This window comes from Natator depressus, chromosome 3, assembly GCF_965152275.1.
Source record: "Natator depressus isolate rNatDep1 chromosome 3, rNatDep2.hap1, whole genome shotgun sequence".
Classification (NCBI taxonomy): domain Eukaryota; kingdom Metazoa; phylum Chordata; order Testudines; family Cheloniidae; genus Natator; species Natator depressus.
In genome coordinates, this window is record NC_134236.1 from 20949270 (window position 1) to 20971266 (window position 21997).

General features: G+C 42.7%; 1 protein-coding gene across 4 annotated transcripts in view; it reads right to left on the reverse strand.

The window, feature by feature from the left end:
- KLHL29 (kelch like family member 29) overlaps nucleotides 1–21997 on the reverse strand; it is a 571650-nt gene that overhangs the window by 486996 nt on the left and 62657 nt on the right. For 2 of the 4 annotated variants that reach the window (XM_074947521.1, XM_074947520.1), the window contains exon 2: nucleotides 4508–4617. The exons of the other annotated variants lie outside the window; for them this stretch is intronic. The gene's annotated coding sequence lies outside the window, so the exon portion shown is untranslated. The remainder of the gene's footprint in view (nucleotides 1–4507; nucleotides 4618–21997) is intronic. 4 annotated transcript variants of the gene reach the window in all.

Below are 21997 nucleotides of genomic sequence, written 5' to 3' on the forward strand. Positions count from 1 at the left end.
TCCTCACTATATTGTCAGTTGTTCTTTACCTTATAGATTACACACAGTATCACATTAGATGTGACCTACTGTTCCACTGGAACATACAGCTGAAAGCCACGCTGTTCAGTGGTAGAGTAGACAAGCATCTAATAGCATGTGGTCAACTGAAGGCTCACTTTATCGTTTCCATGCCTCGCCCACACTTTCCTCAGGTAGCAAGTATTCTGTAAAGCAATTATTCTGCTGTGCTGGAGGAGCCACGGCTATTAAAACAACTGCATTACAATCACAGCTCTCTCTCTCATTTCCTCTATTTCAAATAACTTTGTTTTTTAATACTACATATAGTAAAAACTGATGTCAGTTTGAATCAGGGACCAAAGGTTCCTATGTAACTGCCCACTTAGAATACTGAAGTTGTATTTCCATACTCTGCACCATGACACCTTGAACAAGACGTGTGAACTGCCCCCCTACCCCCACATAAAAGATTAAAATGTATTTTAAGGGAAGCAACAAAGACTGAGAACATCTGAAAATGGGTCAGAAAGACCAAAGTGTCCTTCATGCTCTCAGCCCACTATAGCAGTGGACAAAGTTCATCTTGGAAAAAGGAGACAGACTCAGACACTTTAGAAAAAATTATGATTCTGGATGAAAGTCAGCATAAGGGGAGGGGGTAATCCAGAAACTAATGATGTCAGATTTCAGACTTTATACGAATATACATATGACAATTCTATAAATAGATTATAATTTGATCTAACAAAACCACAAGCATTCTCCTATCATCAAGTAACAGGCACAGTACATTGTTTCAAAAATATCAGCAGGAGGAATTTCATAATATCTTCACTTCAGTAGCCAGCCAAGGACCATCCTTGGAACATCAGAGGAAGGTTTTTTACTTTCATATCAAGTGCGTTATGCTGCCACACGCTCAGCGAATTTAACTTGTGATATTACCACGACAGAAAATAAATTACATTCATACGTTCCTCTCATTTAGCCCATTTTCCCTCCTCTTAACTGTATCTTACTCTATTTAACACTCTCCCTCAGACTCCCCTGACTCCTGTTTGCCCCTTGATCCTCTGTTTTCATCTCCTTCCCTGCACATATCAAGCTAAGGTACCTCCACATGAAGCTCCAGCCACCCTGGCCAGAGTACTAGTTGTTGTTGGAGCACTGCAAGAGTGAATCTTCTCTCTTTCCTCCCTCCCACCCACCAATGAGCTAGTCAGCAAAGCAGGTAGGAGATCTCTTCCTCTCCCTGCTGGCTTTTTCATCATCTGACCCACCCCTGGCCAGGCCAGGGTTGGCACTGTATTCATACTGGTCTCTCCCCTGGATGGTGGCCCAGGATAGGCTCTACCAACACATACAGAAACAGAGCTACTCTTTAAATACATAGTTGAACATTTACTTTTACTACAACTAGAATAGAATTCCAGGAGAAAACCTTACTCACAATTCTGGTTTATTTTTCAAAAACCTTTATTTTCTATTTATATAGATGGGCTACGATCATATTTCATTTCTAATCCCCATTGCCAGTAAAATGATTCCATTTTATATATTTCCCTGTTCTATCCTGAGCACTCTAATAACGTGCATATACACACAGTCTCCCAACCAATACGTGCATATGAGATCATGCCCTTTATTTGTAAAACACACATTAAGAAGCTGCAAGCCAATTGTTCAAGGATGGTGCAAGTCTCAGAAATGTATGTGTTTGTGTAGCGGGGTGGTCACCCTGCTCCGGCCCTGAAGGGGTTAAAAGCAGCCCTGGGAAAAGCTGAGTGAGTAGCTGACCACAGGTGTGGCCAGTTCAATCAGAGCCCAGCTGGCCCTTATAAGAGGGCTGGGGGCCAGGAGCTGAAGGAGTCTCACTCTAGCCCTGGAGTGGGAAGGGTTAGCTGCCTAAGAGGAAGGTGGAACAGTGCTGTGGAAGGGTAAAGGGAGCTCCAGCCTGGTAAACCCCCAGGCTGCAGGCCTTGGTAAAGGCCCAGAAAGGTACTGGAGCTGCAGAGGGGCAGCCTGGGAATAAGCAGAGGCAGCTGGGCCTAACCCCTTGCCAGTGATGAGTGGCCATTACAGACTGCAGTCTGCCCCAGGGAAAGGGGGCTAGATGATGACTGGCAGTAGCCACTGAGGCAAGGTGGGTTTAGAGAGTTGTGGGTTCCCCAGGGAGGGGAGACCCAGAGTGTGGAGGTACTGCTGGGGCAGAACCCCAGGGTAAAGGGCACCAGGGTCCGGGAAGGACATGGGGGCTAGTGGCAGGTGAAACACTGGCCTGTGGAGGGTGCTCTGGGCTGGAAGAGCTAATTCCCAAGACAGCCAGCAGGAGGTGCTGGACTGGTGAGTCATTGCTTTGCATACAGTTTGCTACAGTTTGTATTATAGGCAGGTTTGGTATTAACAATGCCCAATACTTCCCATTATAAGACCCTGTTTTCAGTTACTTAAAATATTGCTAAACTTTAAGAGATTGGGCTGAAATTTTCCACACTAGGTGTCTGTCTGCCTGAGGAAAATTTTGGCCAAAAGAGTTCATCCATTCTCAAGACTGAGACCAGGGAAAAATAGATTATTTTGTCTGTGTTAAATCCTAGTGACCTTCTGAGAAGCCCTTGTGCCCCATGATTTGGAGCAGGGGCTTGAAATTTGGCAGAGGGGGTAAGCATGCTCCAGCCTGTGGTGCAGAGGGATGAGGAGACTTTCCCTGTAATTGCAGTTCCTGGCTGTTGCTGCAGCAGTGCCAGGTTGGGATCAGGGCACCAGAACTAAGAGCAGGAAACCTGTCTCTCTTGTTCCTCAGTAACCCCCTGTTGACATCCAGGCAGCATGGAAGAGGAAGCTTCCTAATTCAAATACAAAGGGGACAGGAGCCAGACCTGAGTAGGGGCATGGGACAAGGACCTAGGGTGGGGAGGGGAGGGGACTGGTAGGTGGCAGGGAGAGACTGGGAAAAGAGACTGAGAACGAGCCAGGGTGAGGACACAAACTGAGGAACCATAGGAGGGAGACAGAGCCACTGGGGAACATGGACTATGAGCATAAGAGTGATTGGAAACTTGGGCTGAGGGGGAAGAGATCAGATGAGGAATGGGGTGTGACTGGGAAATAGGAGGGTCTAGACAAGAAAAGTGGGGACAAGGATCAGAGGTTGAGGGAACTGGAAATAGCTGGACAAGAAGACTGAGTCTGGGAGGGGAGAGAGAGTCTGGGATAAGAAACCTGAGGAGTGGAGACAGATGCTGTCTAGGTCAGGTGTTCTCAACCTTTTTCTTTCTGAGCTCCCCCTGCCCCCCACCCTGACATGCTATAAACTCCACAGCCCACCTGTGCCACAAAAATGGTTTTTCTAAATCTAAAACCCAGGGCTGGCATTAGGGGGTAGCAAGCAGCGCATTTGCCTGGGGCCCCACACCAAATGGGGCCCAGTGAAACTAAGTTGCTCAGGCTTTAGCTTCAGCCCCCAGGTGGCAGGGCCTGGGGAGGCGGGGTTTCAGCTTTCTGCCCTGGACTCCAGTGAGTCTAATGCTGGCTCTGCTAGGTGGACCCCCTGAGATCTGCTCGCAGCCCCCCAGGGAGCCTCACACCCCTGGTTGAGAACTGCTGGTCTAGGTGAAGAGAATAGCACTGGAACTAGGAGACGGGGTGGAAAAGAGACATGACTAGACAGGGCCTGATTAAGGGCAAAGGGGTCACGCGGTGGGGGGGGGGGGGAGGCAAAAGAGTGTTGAATAGAGCACCCCCACCTTGGATTGGAACCCACGATTCCAGAGTCTCATCATTCCTCTGCTGTCAGCAAGTATTTGTGAAACCCTTTGGCAAATCTCATCTCCCGCTAGTGCTTGTCCACATAGAAGATTACAACCGATTACTGCTATTATTTACTCCTTTAACTCAAGTAGCAGAGGTTTGCGCAGTGGATCTAAAGCTTCCAACTGTGCTGATCCACGTGGGATGACACATGATGGGATTTATATTTTTTTAGTCTGCCTAAATTTTTAAACAAAATCTTAATTCTGGTATTTCTTCACTTTTGAGTGCTTACCTTTGCAACCTTAATAATTAACATATTTTGGTGTGTGATATATAATAGTGTGTGCATGCACATCTATAAATTAAGACCTAGAATTTGTCCACCCAGTCTCCAGCTTTTTTTATTGTAAAGGTTACATAATGTAGGGCCTGATTCTGAAGTCTTAGTGCCGACATTGTACTCACTATTCTGAGTCATCCTACTGAAGTCAAATATGACTCCTCATGGTAATGTTTGCAGAATCAATGTTTACCCTACTTCCCCACTTCTTATATTGTAACGCAGCAATGCAGTTGCATCTGCTGAGGTACAAATTTACTGCAGTCATTGAAAGATAAAAACAGGGCCTGAATTGTGTGTGTGAGGTGACAAGAGGTCATGAAGGAGAAAGCTGAAAAGATTTTTATATGTGGACTTGCTGTCATGAAAACTGTTTTCTAGGTTATAAAAAATAAATAATTGTACTCTTACCTTGTGGTTTCCAGAATCTGTGTCAAATTCAATCTCCAGCAATACAGTAAGTAAACTGCAGGACAGCAAACCCTTGCATTTAGCAGGAGGTTTCTGGGAAACCAGGCTACCTAGAAAGAGTTGAAGAAAAATGTCTATTTCTATCTGAAGATGAAGTAATCTATATTTAATAAGAAGAGCCTTCCAATGAGCACAGCACAAGTGAAAAATAGCTCCACAATCGGAGAAGTTAAATGTCACCATGATCGGCATGAAGAACTTTAATCTCCCAGAGGTGACAAATCTCCATGAAATGTAGAGAGCCAGGTTCCTGGTGGATTATTAGGGTTTAGCAGAGAATGGCCAATACCCATGGTAACATGGTGTTAACCCTCTTATCAAGATGGGGGGAGGGGGGGAACCAGGGGGTGATGGCAATCTTCTCCTTAATAAACTGCTACAAAAAAGAGAGCACACAAGCAAATGCACAAGACAAAGTGGACCAAGACTATTTAAAAGCTATATGACATTATAGAAGCAAGTTTTTGTTAGCACAAAGCATGTCTATGCAGTAAAAATAATCCTAGAAGATCAATTTCAAAATATATATATATGAAAAATATAGTTTTAATGCCCAGTGTAAAATCACTATTCATTATAACAAAGCAGTTTTATGCCTATGTTCCCCCTTTCAGATGTAATATATGTGAAAGTAATCTTCATGACAGGAAGTGACATGTATCCCTGCAAGAATGAACTGCTGCTATTATCTGGGTGTAGCGGGGTGGACACCTGCTCAGGCCCAGAGGGGTTTAAAACAGCCCTGAGAGAGGGCTGTTTGGGGAAGCAGCCTCAGCTGGGGGCCACAGCAATCAGGGCCCAGCTGGCTCTATAAAGGCTGTGAGCCAGAAGCCTGGAGAGAGACTCTCTCAAGGCCTGAGAAAGGAAGTAAATCTGTACCTGGGCAGATGCAACTGCATTGCTGCATTACAATATAAGAAGTGGGGAAGTAGGGTAAACATTGATTCTGCAAACACTACCATGAGGAGTCCTATTTGAATTCACTAGGATGACTCGGAATAGCTACTATGTTGGTACTAAGACTTCAGAATCAGGCCTTGAGAAAGAGGAGAGCCTGGCTGCAGGGGCTTAACCAAGTATCTGGAGGGGAGCAGGGCTGGGGATAGGCCAAGGGAGCCAGGGAGCTCTGGCCTAGGAAAGCCCCAGGCCTGCAGCCTGGGGTGGACTATTAGGTGCAGGGCAGCCACGGGTAGGCAGAAGCAGCAGGTCCAAACCCAACCTTGCCTGTGATGAGTGGCTCATACTGCGGTCTGCCCCAGGGCGTGGGGGCTAGCTGGTGACTGGCAGGAGGCTATGACTGAGGCAAGGTAGGGATAGTGGGTGGGGGGGGGGTTCCCCTGGGAGGGGGAGACAACTGTGGGGTACTGCCAGGGGGCAGCACCCAGTGAAAGGGGCACCAGGGTCCTAGGAAGGACATGGGAGCCAGCAGCAAGGTGAGACACTGGCCTGAAGAGGGCGCTCCAGAGGCTGGAACACTAATTTCCTGAGATGACTAGTAGGAGGCACTGCCGGTGAGTCTGCACCCAGTTACACTGGGAATCAATACAATTATTTTAACTGAATATAACACTACCTATGGCTTTCACATTTTTACTTTGAGTTTTGGGCTGTATGGGGAAAATTTTTACAGTGACAAGAGATCCTTGGACCGGAAAATGAGTTACTATTAATTCCCAACTTACAGCTAGCTTCCCTTGAACAATGCAGTCAGTGGTTCTTTCCTCCAGATACCTCAAATTAAGGGTTCCCCCTCCACTTTGTACTGACAGACACACATGACTTACATTTTATATACATTCTGAATCAGTACAAAACAATTCAGGGGCTCTACCTATAAGCTGTATCTCTCTCGTGAGACGTGAGCACCCATGCCTGCCCCCCCCCCCCCACTGAGTATTACCATCAATTTTTACTGTGGCAGCACCTAGAAGCCCCAAACACACGTTAAGAAACAGTCTCTGCCCTGAAGCATTTACAATCCAGATACATGCCACAGAGTGGGAAGGGAAACGGAAACACAAACAGGTGAAGTGACTTGCCCGGGATCACATGGCAGGTAAGTGAAGAGCACCTAGGCCTCCCCATTCCTATGCCTTATCCACAGGGCCATGATATCTCCTTTAATGGAGTTTAATGAGAGTGACACATTCTGAGTAGAATCTCTGAGAAGTATGTCACAACATATGGTTTTAAGCAAGAGATGAGTTCTAAGGACACAGACCCCACCCCATGGTATGATGGGCCATTAGAGAACAGCAATAACAAAAGCAAAATTTTGGGAGAGGTGGTTGTATTAGTTTAGCATGCAAAGACTCCATACAGAATCAGAACCCCATTGTTCTATGTACTATTCAAATAGCTGAGGCCCCAATTTGCGACTGGGTTCACACCATACAGAGCCAAAATTTACTTCAGTGGTGCTCTAAGCACAGCCAGATGCAGCATTGTTCCTTAATATAGACTGAAGGGGGGGGGGGAAATGGCAGGCACAGCTAGACAGAGGCAGTCTGAAGGGGGAGGGATGAGAAGCTGTAATCCTCCACTATGAAAATGGCTTATAAAGAAGGGCTTATGCCCAAATCCTTGCCTGATCACCATTTCCACCACCCGCTGTCCCAAAGAGCAGGCAAAATTGTTATGGGCAACACAAAAACAGGCTTAGAGGGTGTGTTTAAACTTGCTGCTATTTACATACCTAGCAGCAAAAGATCTTGAAAAGGACTTGTAAAAAAATTTTTTAATCTTATCAAATTTAGCTGTGGTTCAACAGCACATTGCATTGAGGGAAAAAAAGTAACCACGGCAGATTCAGCATAAAATTCTAAGCCATTAAAACAAAATGCATGTCCTGTATGAGCCAAATTAAAGAGGAGAGGGTATTTTAAACTCCCTGCCCCATAGTTATCACTTCCTTTTTAATTTTTTTTTTTTCAGACATCAACTACCTTGTGAACATAAGACACCAGCTAGACAGGCCACTGTTTGGCACTGCAGAAAGTGAGCATCTTTGTATGTCAGAGACCGGAGTGCAGCTTAGCATTCAAATACCCAATTACTTTAGGTGTTGTGGGTTGATATCATCTCCATCTTTTGGAGCACACAGACCTCAGCACATAAGTCAACAGTGAGACAGAAAGTGATTTTAAAGATGCCCAATGCTGGATAATGTGCACTAAAGGCAAAAATGAAACCCCACCCCTCCTAATGCATTCCATAGCTTTAACAAAATTTCATGGCCCAGAATTATGACTGACTGTATAATTTGTATTCCTGCATGGATAATCATTTTCTTAAAAAGGGAGCATACCTCAGTAATATTCACAGGGAGTTCACAAGAACTTGGCAAACATTTCTGACAACAAAAATAAACTCAAACAGAAGGATTGCTCATAAAATGCTACATCAACAACTCCTTTGACAGGCATCTGGATTATGCTACCTTCTAAATGGGAAAAACAAAGATGTCACTTCTAAGTTTAAATGGAAACAGTGAAATAAGCTATTAAAAATATCAGATCATAAACAAAGCTATTTTACACAGACTTAAATAGTGAGTAACTATTACAACAAAGCTCGTCAGGATCCTTTGCAAGCAAAGCACTTACGGGGGGGGGGCATTTTGTTAGAAGTTGTGCACACAATCAGTATTAGACAAGGACCACAGATTATTTCTGGGTGCCCAGCTCTATAGGAAAGGAAGACTGGCCATTTCACAATGCAATAGGGGTCAATCTAATCTGGTATCTTGCCTGAAGGGGTCTACACTTGATGCTTTAAATGAGAGTTAAAATTCTAATATGCCTATTTGTGCAATGCTGCATATGGAGATGAAACCTGAAGTTAGACCCCATAGGAGGCTGCCCTCAAAGTATGAGATGATTACCTCCTCTTACCTTGGACCACTCTAAACCATTGTTAATGGTCATTACATTATCCACACAATGTTTATCTGTAGTAGCAAATGCATGCAAATGATTGTCATGATGCAAAGGAGAAGTTCTTATCTGTTCTAAAGTATCTAAAATGTTCCCAAACACTTTTAAGTGAAAATTCATGTTGCGATACTTGCAGCTCAAAGACAGGATATCCAGATGCAAAAAAAAAAGACACTAGAAAGTCTATTTCTCTGAACTTTCAATATTTTGAGCAAAATCATTCACCTCCACAATAAAATTTCTTTGAAGTTGGACACATGCAGCTTGCTACGCTAGCTCAATGTCCTTAAAAATTCACAGCCAACTTTTCATGCTTCGTTATGATCTATTGGCTTTCTTGAGGATTTGGTGAGCGTCTTGGAGACACACAGTATGTTGAGAGCTCTCATCTCTTAACTGAAGCAGTGGCTGCTGTATCTTAACCAAAATTTTACCTTCTCACTAAAATGGTTGCTAGACTTTGGAATTACAGGTGACCCCAACAAAACCACAGACTTTTAAAGTCCTAACTGTTTTCCCCACCTGTTGCTCAACTTTCAGCCTCTGTCTCCTGAGATGTTGAAAGTTCTACTGGTATTCCAGAGTTTGCCAGGATAGAAAATACCTAAAAAGTCCACTGTAAATAAAACAATGTTTGTTTTTGCCCTTAAACTTTTTTCAGGCCTTCTCTGTAAGCAAGCAAAACTGGCCCAAGCCCATTCGTTCCTCCAAGCTCTGAGTCAGATAATCAAGGGTCATGTGAGGAGGTAGCCAGGCCATGCATTCTGTAAGATAGGCTGTGTGGTCACACAGATACAGAGACCTGAAGGGAGCAAGAAGGCTTTGCAGCAGTAGAGCCAGGATGGGGGACTAATAAACACTGTCTTAAGAAGAAAGACCGTAGAGAAACCCTGCACCACAGGCAGGAAGATTTTGATCACAGAGCTAAAAGGAACCATGTTGGGTTCTGCAAAGAGCCAAAGGGCAGCAGAAACTAAGAAGAAACCTGCTTGGCCTGCTGATGCAAAACAGGAAGGAAGTGTGTGTTAAACAGGACTCGGGAAGAACGGCTTGTGCCTAGAAAGGCCAAACTGCTTATTTTATGTTACGGCTTAATATGCCAGACCCCAAGAGAGGGAACATTATTTTGAAATGCCTGAGTAAGTGCAAATTAGTCTGAAGGGAAACATGAGGTGAGGTGACTGCGTTGCCACACTGTGGGGTGGCCTGCGCTGGACAGCACCCTGAAACAGGTGGTTAAAAGGATTCCTGCAGAAAGGATTTCAAAACCTACAGGAGTAACTTCTATAAGATGCCTGTTACTTTCAGCCTATTACTTCAGCGAGAAAGTAACAGGTATTTCTTCTTGTTCCTTAATTAGCTGAATTTCTCCCGTGTGTCCAGAAGGGTTGGCAAAAGTAATTTCAACTTATTTAAAGCAGAGGGGTGTGAAGATGCATTCTGTGTACTCTCACTCAACCACTTGGGGTGTCACGGTTGGGGGTGGGGGAAGACCTCTACTCTTATTTTGGCAGGGGCTTAAGCCCTAAGCTGAAAGTCTCATATAGTATCACTTTTGGCTAGTGTCAGAGGCAAGGACTAGCTGTGGGCAGCATCCTCATACATTCATAGGAGCCCCTAACCTGCTCCTTCCCCATCCTGTTTTAAGAGAGTACCAGCACCCTGACCTTTCCTTGGGGGATGACACCATAGAGATAACAGACTACCGGCTCTTCCTGCCTTAAAACTCTTTGGGGGTGAAGAGGGAGAAGGAAGCTGATTGTGTGTGGGAGGGGGTCGGGTACCTTAGAGTCAAGCAGGCAGATGGGAGTTCTGGATCCCATGACCATCTAAAATAATTTGTTCACAGCAAGAATTTTGTTCTCTTGATGCAAACTGTTAGTTTGCATGAGTACTGTAGATATCATTCAACTGAGTTAAGGATGATATGCCATGAAAATTGAGCTGCTCAATTTAAAATAATAAAAATGAAAAGTGACTTAGGCTATATAAACCCAGGGTCTGCGGCCTTCCCATGTGGTGCTGAGGAAGCACTACACTTCACCACTATTATGTGGTCTTCACAGTCAACTTATACTTCGTGGGCTTGTTCTGGTTTCACTAGACAAACTGAAATCTAAATTAAAATAAACACCTCATTTAAAAATAAAAGCATGTGACAAAAAAAAGGAAGACTGGCCAAAAATCCAGACACAGGCAGCTGAGGGTGTTTAATACAAAGGAAAAGAAAACACGTTTTAAAAGATGAAGTATTGAAGAGCAGCTACATCCTAGAGCAGGGTAACTGGAATCTTTGTGAACAAAGAGAGCTGTTTCAGCAGCCAAAGTCTTCTAGCTACCTCCAGCACTTAAGATGGGTGGGATTTGAGACTTGTGGAGGGATGAACCATGTGAAGCTGTGGAATGCATGCACGCAACCACCATCTAACACACACAATCACAATTAAAATACATCTTTTAGAGGAGTTGCAGCAGTGGTGCCATAGATTTTTTTTCCCCCGTTTTCCTGTACCACACTGGCCCAGCATCATAAAAACTCTCCCACCAACAGTCACTATAATTCATCATAGTCCAGATATGCATGCGTGGAATTGGGGGTAGAGAACAGGAGGCCTCACTCTTCCAGAGCTTTCCCAGTCTCTCCTCAATGTACCCGGCAATGACCTAAGGATTGAACCCAGAAATGCCAACCACGTGGCTGGTGGTGTAACTAAAAGGGTAATAATGCATGGTGGGTTAAATCACATGCTTAAGCCATCGAGACAGCCTGCCAAACCTCAAACAACCACCTTGACCCCTGCTACTTTTAATGTGTTTTGCCAAAGTATAAAGCAAGCTCGTGTCCTGTTATGTCATTTTTACCTCCATTCTCACTCCTTTGATCTTATCTAGGGAGACATTAATTGTTAAGCAGTAGAACTAAAACACTTCCCTTGATGCACACACACTTACATCTCTCACCAAGATTAGCTGGATTTATACAGATACATGAAGGGAGCGAGTCCTCTTAGGTCTACACTAATGTTGATTTGTTAGTTGATTCTTTTCAAAAGTGAGTTTGGCCAATACAAGTTGGAAGGCCAATGTTACATGAACTGTAGACCGAGGCATGGTTCTGTATCCTGTCTGTAAAGATTTATTAGAAGCTTGTTATTCACTATGTAAACTAATGTGTGTATGTGTTGAGACTAAGATGGACATGCTCCAGCTTACCTAATGGAATGCCTCTCACACTGCTCCTTCTGCTCAGCTAACTTTAATCCCTGTCCATTATGCCATACATTCATCCCACTACAGGTGCAAGAGCCTTCTCCTCTACATCTCCCGCTACTTGTGAACATGCTTCCTTTGTCACACACTCCATCTCATTTAGAGTCTCAGCTCAGAAATTCTCCTCACTCAATTTCTCTGTCCCTCTTTTGTCATTTAAAATCAGAAGCTCCCAAAACAGCGATCTATGGAGCATTTAATGGTACAGGCTGGTCACATGAACACAGTCACTCACCTGCACCTTTGGTTCCCAGTCAGGGGACTTTTGCATGAAAGTGATGATACAAAACAAACAAACCTTTTCTCACCGTATTGCACAGCGGGACTGTTTCGTTTCACAGAGGCTTGCCGTATGAACCACTGAAGTGACACAGGCAAATAAAGATAAGGTCCATGATCCAAGGAGCTTACACCCAAAAGTCAGACATAGCACAGCAAAAGATGGCAAAGGATGTGGGGGGGAAAGAGTTACAAAGAAAATATGACATATGCTCATGGTTACACATGAATTATGTCACTTCTTCTCCTATTTGTATTAAGTCATGTCTGTGTCAGTGGTTATTTGCTATATTTTGACCAAGGTGTTATTGCAATTCATATGGAATTATTCCCCTCCCCCAGCAAAAGCAACTATTATTTGTATTGCAGTAGTGCCTACAATTTCCCAACTAATGTTGTAGCCAGTGCTATGTACGGTACATACATATAGGAAGAGACAGTATCCTTCTCAAAGAGAATACAATCTTTAAAGAAAAGGAGGGGCGGGGCATGAAAGGAAGTATTATTAGAGATGGGGAACTGAGGTAGAAAGAGATTGAAGTGACTTGCCCATGTGCACACAAGGGGCAGGTACCCAGGTATCTTGGGTCTGCAATCCAGAGCCTTAATCACAAGAACCTCAGGATCTTTCCTCCGAATCTACATTGTAGAGCTACAGAATATTCATGATTATAGGGGTGACTTCACGCCAAACTAGTAGTGTGGCCATGAGTTATAAATGAGGATCCCTGATCAAGTGCACATTCAGCCCAGATCATCTGCTAAAAAGTTATCCTCTTATGGGTTACATAAATACATAATGCATCTACATTAACCTGTGTGCCACTGAAGCAGCCTTTCCAGCAATTTGGCCTACTTCATCTGCAAAAGAGAGTCTTATACCCCCTTTGAACGAGGGAGCACACATTTTAAATCATGATGAGAGACTCCAATTTTCACATCTTCGTGGATGCAGTGTCAAATTTATTTTTAATGGGATCATCTATTATCTGTTAATACTGAGCAAACTAGGTGAGAAAATAATGGTTAGTAGTACATTATGTGGTCGATCTGGAACTCCCTGCCTGATGAAAATGAGCACAAAGTTGATGGAGTTGTTGAAAATAAAGATTTTGTTTAATGCAGCCTGCCTGAAGTTAATAATTACCTCACATATGTGATCAGAAATTTAGAAAACTAGTTCTCTTCCTCCCTCACCCCATTTTAAAGACAGAAAATCTAATCCAGGCACGTTTGTTACAGTAGCTCTGCTGGTGGCAAAGATGAGATCAACACCCGAAAGAAGACAGATAAACACCTGAAGAGGAAGGCAGAGAAGGGTGATGCTCAATGTAATGACACATGTAAGAGGCACAGTCAGAGCACTGGACTGGGAGCCAAGAATTCCTGAGTTCTGATCCTGGCTTGTGGCTTCTAGACAAGCATGCAGGTGCCCTCTCAGTGGGCAGCTCAGCAGGCTACAGACAAATGAATGACAGAGATGCCTCCAGGGGGAAGCTGGGAAGAAAGCGGTGTTTGTATAAATTCACAAGTTAAATCCAGCTGAATAAGGATCATTGTTCCAAGCCAAGTGTAGGCTGAGGTTAGTCTCCAAAGTCAGAGAGTCCATAACTAGGCCTTTGGTTTCTTTAGAAAAGCCTTGGTCAGCTGCTACTATTTGCCCATTGGTCAGTCCATACACTGGCTCAGATGAACAAAATCCTATAAATTGGTTGTCTAGAGGCCTTCCCTTATATCACTGAAATTGGTATACTCTGTCTCACTCTGGAAGTAGCCAGACACTCTAACATGAGCCTTCCATACCACCGGGAAACCCCTGGATAAGCATCTGCCTGCAAACAAGCCAACAGGCACAAATGGGGAGTAGAAATGCATCCAGGGCATGAGTTCCTCCAGCACTCTGATGTCTAACCCAAATTAGAGACCAAATCTCAGTCCTCTACTTGTAGCTGTAGTTCTCAGTCCCTGTGAGGATAGTTCCTTCTGAGCCTGGAAGGGTTGTATTCCACTTGGCAAGGCAGCCAGCTCTCCAAAGCCTGTTTTTTCCCTCTTATCCACTCCACTTGGAAGGTTGTTTATTTTAAGCTGGATATTTCTCACAGGTGTTGCCCAGAGGAACTAACTGCAGTCCTCTGTTTGCAGGCCAAATTATTAACACCTTCCTCACCAGGCTCACTGTGGGGTTTGTATACTCCATCACAGCACTCCATCACTGTCTTCTTCAGTTTCTTCATTAACAATGCACAGAAAACAAAAGAACTAGAGAAAGCTACATACTTCCATAACTAAGTAGGGTGTTGGCTTTTTTTTTTTTTTTTTGCTAATGGTGTCCCAATCAAGTGTTTGATGGCACTTTGATTTGTGATAGAATATTGTCCCTTTTAGTAGTTAAGCACGCAGAGTTTGGGATGGGTATTAGAAGAGAGTGGAAATAATATAATGTTACTGAGAGTTTAAAGCATTTAAGGGGTGGGGAGGGAAAGTAAAGTTAAAATTTTATTCATATGCGCACAGAGTAAAATGCAAATAAACACCATCAAACTAAGGGTGTCTAAACCGGTCTAAACAGGGAGAAGAGAGAAGAATATAAAAACACTTTAGGAAAAGATCAAGGCATTTAGACCAAGGAGGGAAGCACTGGAAAAGATGACAAGGAGAGCATATTCCATACCACAGGGGAAACCATAACAGAGGCCCCATGGCTGCCAAAGGAAGGAGAGATTCACAAGGTGAGGGGTTTCAGAGTAGCAGCCGTGTTAGGTGGCACCAGAGCAAAAGTGGCCAGTGTTATGTTCTTTGCTGGATATTGGCCAATATAATAACAAATCATTCAGCAGAAGCAGAGTGTGTATTTTGCCTCATACATACAAAGACTGATAGATTTACAGACGCATCCAGCTTTATTTTGCAGGTTATCATGAATGTTGAATGTGCTGGAAACAAACTCTTCATAAAGTTGTACATTGTTCAGTAACTTCACTATAAGAGGACTTTGAACGCTGCTATTGTTCAAGATATTCCTTTCCTAGTGCAACCCATTGTTTAAGAAATCACGTATCGGTAATGGAAACTTTACACATAAGAGTGAAGTTCTAATACTAGCAAAGTGTCACTTCAACAGAACCTTTTTTCCTCCCGTAGGTAATATGCAAATTATCTGTGCTGACCTCTCCTTAATTTAGAATACCTCTGTCATAAACCAATTATCAACATTTGACACAAGCAGCACTTGCAAGTTCGAAAAGCAATTAAAATTTAGGAGCTGTCTCTCACAATAAAAAAAACCAGTCACAGAAGTAGCATTGCAGGAAAGTTGCTCCGCGCAACCCATCATTCTAATTCCGCCTCTATCAATCAAGCCAGGCCTCACTGAATAGCAGAGCTCAGGCAGACAAACAGCAATGTTTATGAGGTGCAGCTGGTGGTACTTACCGTTAACAGCAAAAGCAGCATCAGTTAAATTAACATTCTTCATTCTTTCATTGCTCATTATGGTTTGACAGACATACCCGCAGTCCACATAATGACTGAGAGTGAGAATGCTGTCTAACATCCTGCCATGAAACAAGACCACCTAATGGGAGCAACCACTGTAATTAAAACTCTGGAAACTGAGAATCAAACTAGTTAAAGGAGACAGTGCTGGGGATTATGGCCTACTTTGAGTTTTATTAAAGGAAGCACAAGAGTTTACACCTCTTCTCAGGCCAAAATAAAAACAAATAATCTACCATTTCTGATATTTATCCAATAAAAGGACTCGAGTATCTCCTTGATCCAAGAATCATTTGTGTTGTTGCAGGTTTGGAAGCGCAGTGGGGATGACAAAAAGACAGAGATTACTTAAATATTAACTAATCAGTTTCCCCAGGAGAACTCTTTCCCTAAATCCTATATGCTCAACTTCACAAGATTTTCTTTGATGGCGAATTCTACTTAGACAGGTTCTACTTAAAAAATTACAGCAACATTTAATCTCTTGGATCAGGAAAAGTTAATTTAGTCAACTCAAGACTGTATTTTCTCAGCCTCATAATTTGAGGTTTCAGAGGTAAATGTAGTATGAAAAAGGTGCTTAAAAAATCTGATTCAGAATTGTCACAGTAACTGCATCTATTCCAGGACTGGGAGTCAAGTGCATTAAGGAGGAATTTACCTTGGCATCAAAAAACCCTCAAAAATGCTGTAAAAAATTCATATGTACCTATATCTGCATGACACCTAAAGAGGACAAATAAAATTCTATGGGAATGTTTTTGTACACCTAGTTATTCTGAAGGTATTTATTCTGCCTGATCATGCACTTTACAGCTTCTGTAGAATTGGACGAAATAATTTTCCTTAAGCCATTTTATGGTCTGATGATTATTGTGGACCGGGATTTTCAGTTAGTGAAGATGGTTAATTAGCATTACACATTTCTTTTACAATAAATGTAAAACTCACACTTACATAGAATGCTTTGTTGTTCTTCCTCTATGGACTTCTGAGCCTCAAGACTCCTTCCTTCCTCCATCCTGAAGACTCCATGTCTTCTGGACAAGGAGGTCTCAGCAAAACTCCCTTTGGAGCCAGTTAGTGCTAATCCTGATTTGTCCAGAAGTATCATTGCAAAGCTTTGAAAGGACTCTTCTTCCCCCAGGAGTAAAAAATGTAGTAACTCCACACCACTCCCAGATGAGGATCTGAAGGAATCTTGCACTCTGATCTCCAGAGGGATAGCATGTTATGAATCTACTAACCCCCAGCTGGCTTGCACAGTGCAAGATATGCAAGTTGGAAAATATGCAAGTTGACTAGTAGTGGTTTGGAGGGATAAGGAAATAGAGATTTGTCACCACCTCCTCAACACTTTTTTACAGTTGCAAACTGAGGCCCCAGTTCAGCAAAGCATGGAAACATTAATTTAAGTTCCACTGAATCCAATTAGACTTAAACATGTTTTAAGTGCTTTGCTGAACTGGGATCAGACTTGTCTGTTATATGATGAAAGGGCTAAGCACAGAGAGCACTGTAATACAGAGATATAGTGGAAGAAAGCATTTGGAAAACAATATTCAGGTTTGCAGCACTTAGTTTGCTATGGTGTAAATCCATTATTTAATATATGCAGTTTTATTCAAAAAAGGTAGCTCTCATCACATGAGGGCAAACTTTCTACCTCTTCACTTTAAACTCCATGGAAAATCTCAAATGAGGATGTGTATACTCACTAGAACATTACAGACCCAATTTCTCTGCAGGTGATGTACTGAAAGTTAATTTATATTTTATCATTTATTCAAGATGACACATCAAATCAATTCTGTTAGCGTTAATATAGTAAAGGCTTTGAGATTAAAATAAGCCACTAATATTGTCTACATTCAGTATTAGAAAAAAACCCACCTTTCTTTACTTCTTATTTACTCATCTTGTTGTGTGTAGTCTCATACGGTACTTCTACACTGCAGAATAAACAGAAAAACACCTGGGGAAGCAAGCATCAGAGCCTGGGTTCTCACTGTGGGGTTCAAAACCAGTATAGAGCTCGAGCTCAGGCTGAGAACGACCCTCCTCCCCGGGTTTCACAACTTGAGGTCCAGCCTGAATGGGAACACATACAGTGCTATATTTGGCCCTGTAGCAGGAGCCCCGCCAGTCCGAGTCAGTTGTGCTGTGTATTTTTTCTCCCCAGTGTAGACATACCCATGGAGCCTAATCTGAAGCTCACGATGGGTCTTAGATCAGGCCTATGGGATTGCTTTATTTAATAATAATACTCAGCTCTTACACTGTATTTTTCATTAGTAGATCACAAAAGCACTTCACAATCTTTAATGTACTTATGCTATTATCACCATTTTACAGACTGGGACCTGAGGAAGAAAGAGGCTATGTGATTTGCCCCAGGTCAAATAGGAAGTCTGTAACGGAGCAGGGAATTGAATTTAAGATAGATACTTTTTCCCCTGAAGAAAGTAGGAGACCAGTGGGGGAGCAGCTTTCTAGTTTCTTCTGTAGAGTAACTGCACCATTGATTTAAACCATTTCAACTCTAGCCAAGTAGTTAACTGAACATGGCCTGGTGAACTTTATAAAAATATATTCTTAAATAAAATTTTCTTAATAACAGAGTTTACATGTGCCAAAGTATCTGCCACCTCACCCAGGACTGAAATTTCTATCTTCTGTTCATTTCTTATAATAATAAATAACTACGCTTGTTTGTTTAACTTAGATTGGGTCTTCTACAGCTCTGTATTTAAGACTTAAAGCACTCTCAAAAATACAAGTCTAACATAACCAGCATCTCACAGAGCAGAAATGCCAGTTTAACCTACTTCAAAAAGGGACCAAAAAAACCCCAATCCCCCACATTGTAACAAGCAGAAACAGGAAAAGCACTGTAGAATTCTTTTCTTCCCTACAGTGCTTTTCCTGTTTCTGCTTGTTACAATGTGGGGGATTGAGGTTTTTTGGTCCCTTTTTGAAGTAGGTTAAACTTAGGCATCCTTTTATCATCTTCCAAGAGGTGATGTCTGCTAACATTAAGATGCTACATTTCCTCCTTTACCAGTTAAAAAGCTGTGGAAAAGTGTAGGTTTGTCTCCTGGGTCTCATCAGCTCATTTAAAGTAGCCAGTTCATGTTGTGCATTTGGACGACTGGCATTTCTGCTCTGTGAGATGCTGGTTATGTTAGACTTGTATTTTTGAGAGCGCTTCAAGTGAAAGGCTTTGGCAAAGGGAAGGCAGCGGGGAAAAGGCCGAGCCTTTCCCTGCTGCTATCCCCCGACCACAGGCTTTCCCCTCTGCTGAAGCCTTTCCCTGTGGTGGTGCAGACAGGGTGGCACAGCTTGGCAAGTAGACAGTCATGTTGGGAATGTACTCAAATACATACTCACACCATTCAGGCATGTCTTTACTGTATGCGCCTAAGAATGCCTCCCAGTCTATACTGCTAGATATACCTTTGCTAGGGGAGCTACGTAAGTATGTATGCTTCACACCACCAAAAGAGGAGTGCAGTGTAGATGCACCCTCCGATGCATATGTGTACATGGTTTGGGTTTTGTCTTGGGGGTTTTTTTTGGTCTAGCTGCATAACATATTAAACTATAAGGAGACACTAGGAATAGCATTTGTGTGCCAGTCAGAACACAATTGCACAGTAATAAGAAATAATTTTATGTACACACAAGCGTACAGGCATTCCATGGAAGAGAGAAACCTGGAACATAATACTGTCAAGAGACCTAGAAGCGTTAGTGGATAGTCAATTAGAGATCAGCATGCAATATTATATGGCTGCAAGCCAACGTGATTTAGGATTTTAGATGCAGACACATTTCATCACTGCGCTATGAAGGGACAGTCCATTACTGTATACACTGGCAGCACTTGTTTTTCACTCCAAAAAAGTTAGAGAAGAAGTAGAGAAAAACAACATACATGATTAAGGGGATGAAATGATTATCACTATAACTTTTTTTTTAAAAGTAGATGTGTAGCTTGGCTAAGGGACAGAGAGTGTTAACTGACTGTGTAATACTAAGAAAGCAGAGAAATTATTTAACACTTAAAAGCAGTAAAGTCCAAAGAATATCTTCCCTATGGACTCCACCTTGATAGAGTGGGAATGCTTGTGTGCAGCAGTGATCCTGAAAGCTATGTTGGTGGGGGTTTTCAATCCTGATAGGGCCACCCAAGCCAGACAGGTCAAAGGGTAAGGACCAGATGCAAAACAGTCAACTGGTCCTCCAGGATGGGAATTGAGCGATAAGCCAACACCCTATCCTTGTAAAAAAAAAAAAAGTTACGTTATAATACAAGAAGGTAGCCATTCTGGCAAACAGCATGGCAAAGTAATGGACTCTGTCTTAGTAAAAGTGATGAGTCTTGGTGAAAGCCATCAGGAAGCCCAAAACCGAGTTCTCTACTAAAGGCAAAATAAACTATGAAAGTAGGTTTCTGGAAAATTAGAACAATGGCTGCAACAACAAAAGCCACACAGGTGATAAAATAAATGGACAAATATAATTTTAGAAACAAAGTAAGAAAGATATATCTTTTATTGGACCAGCTTGTGTTGGTGGAAGGGACAAGCTTTCAAGCTTCCCAGAGCTCTTCCTCAGGTCTGGAGAAGGTAACTAGAGTATCCAAGCTAAATACAAGGTGGGACAGATTATTAAGCATAAGGGGCTCACACACAATATGTGAAACCAGTTAAAATAAAGAAGAAAATTAACACCTCTGCCATTATAGGACAAAGAAGGTTTAGTAGGCAGCAGGGTATGTTACAAGTCGTTGTAATGAGCCATAAAACTAGTGCCTCTGTTAAGACCATGGTTTCTAGTATCCAGCAGAGTTATGAATTTAAGTTCCCAAGCTTGTCCTTTGAAGATGTTGCACTGCTTTCCTTTGAGGATGAGGACTGAAAAGTCTGATATGGAGTGATCATTGTGTGAAAAGCGTTCGCCTATGAGTTATAGAGTGTTTTTCTCTTTTGTCATTTTTCTGTGTGAGTTCATTCAAAAAAGAGTAGCGCTTGTCTGGTTTCACCCACATAGTTGTTTTTGGGGCATCTGATGCATCGGACGAGGTACATCACATGTTGTGATAGGCATGTATAAGATCTAAGGATCTTGAAAGGTGTATTGTGGGGTGAGTTAATCATTATAGCGGGGGAAATATGTCTGGAGAGTTTTCATCTGTTGTTTCCGCAGGCTCTGATGCTGCTTTGAGTCACCGTGTCCTGGTATGTGAGGAAATTGCTTCTGATGATGAGCTTGGAAATGTTGGTGGGTTGTTTGAAGGCCAGAAGAGGGAGTTTGGGAAAGATTTCTTTCGGGATGTGGTTCCCGTCAAGTATCGGTTGTAATTGTCTGATAATACCCCGTATGGTTCTAGTGTGGGACACTCTGGTTACCTTCTCCAGACTGGACTGATTAAGAGCTCTGTGAATCTTGAAAGCTTTTCCCTTCCATGAGTGGAAGTTGGTCCAATAAAAGATATTAGCTCATCTACCTTGTCTGTCTCATATACTGGGACTAACATGGCCACAACAGCACTGCAATGAACATAATCTTTCAAATGCTTAGAATAAGGAAATATTGATGACCAAGAGCCAAAAAAGCGCAATTTGAAAATGAAAAAAAAAAAGTCATAATATATTCAGATTGTCCATCAGATAAGGCACTGGATTAGGATTTAGCAGACCTGCTGTGGGACCTTGGGCCTGTCATTCATCCTTCTGCCTCTGTTTCTTCTCCCACCCTTTGACTGTCATGTTTATTTATATTGTACCCTCTTTTGGACTCTCAAATTATGTTTGTACAGTGTTTAGCACAATAAGACACTGACCCTGGTTGGGGTCTCTAGGTACTGCTGTAATACAATACCTCTCCGCTGACTAGTGGCAGATTCCAGGGCTTTACATGTCTTGGGAAAAACTTTTTGTTGGGCAGCCTTTTTAGACTGGATTCCAACTAACAGGGAGGAATTGGTTGTGAATCTGAATGTGGAAGGCAATTTGGGTGAAAGTGATCATGAAATGATAGATTTCATGATTCTAAGGAAAAGAAGGAGCGAGAGCAGCAGAATAAGGACAATGGATTTCAGAAAAGCAGACTTTAACAAACTTAGAGAACTTGTAGGTAAGGTCCCATGGAAGAAAATCCAAGGGATAAAGAAGTTCAGGAGAACTGGCAGTTTCTCAAGGAGACCATCTTCACATAGCCCGTCGGTTCGACAATGACACTTTCACTCCAGAATCCACAAAAAGAGAGAGCATGGAAGTGCCTCTGAAGTCCAAAGCATGACGTGCATGCTCGTGAGCAGATCAGGCAGACAAATTCATTGGTGAGCATCTCGGTAGCTATAGCAGTGGTATGACCATTTCCCCTTTCAGCTAATAATCAATTATTTCCAACCTCTTCAAAGACTTGGAAAGCTCTGAGTGTTGTG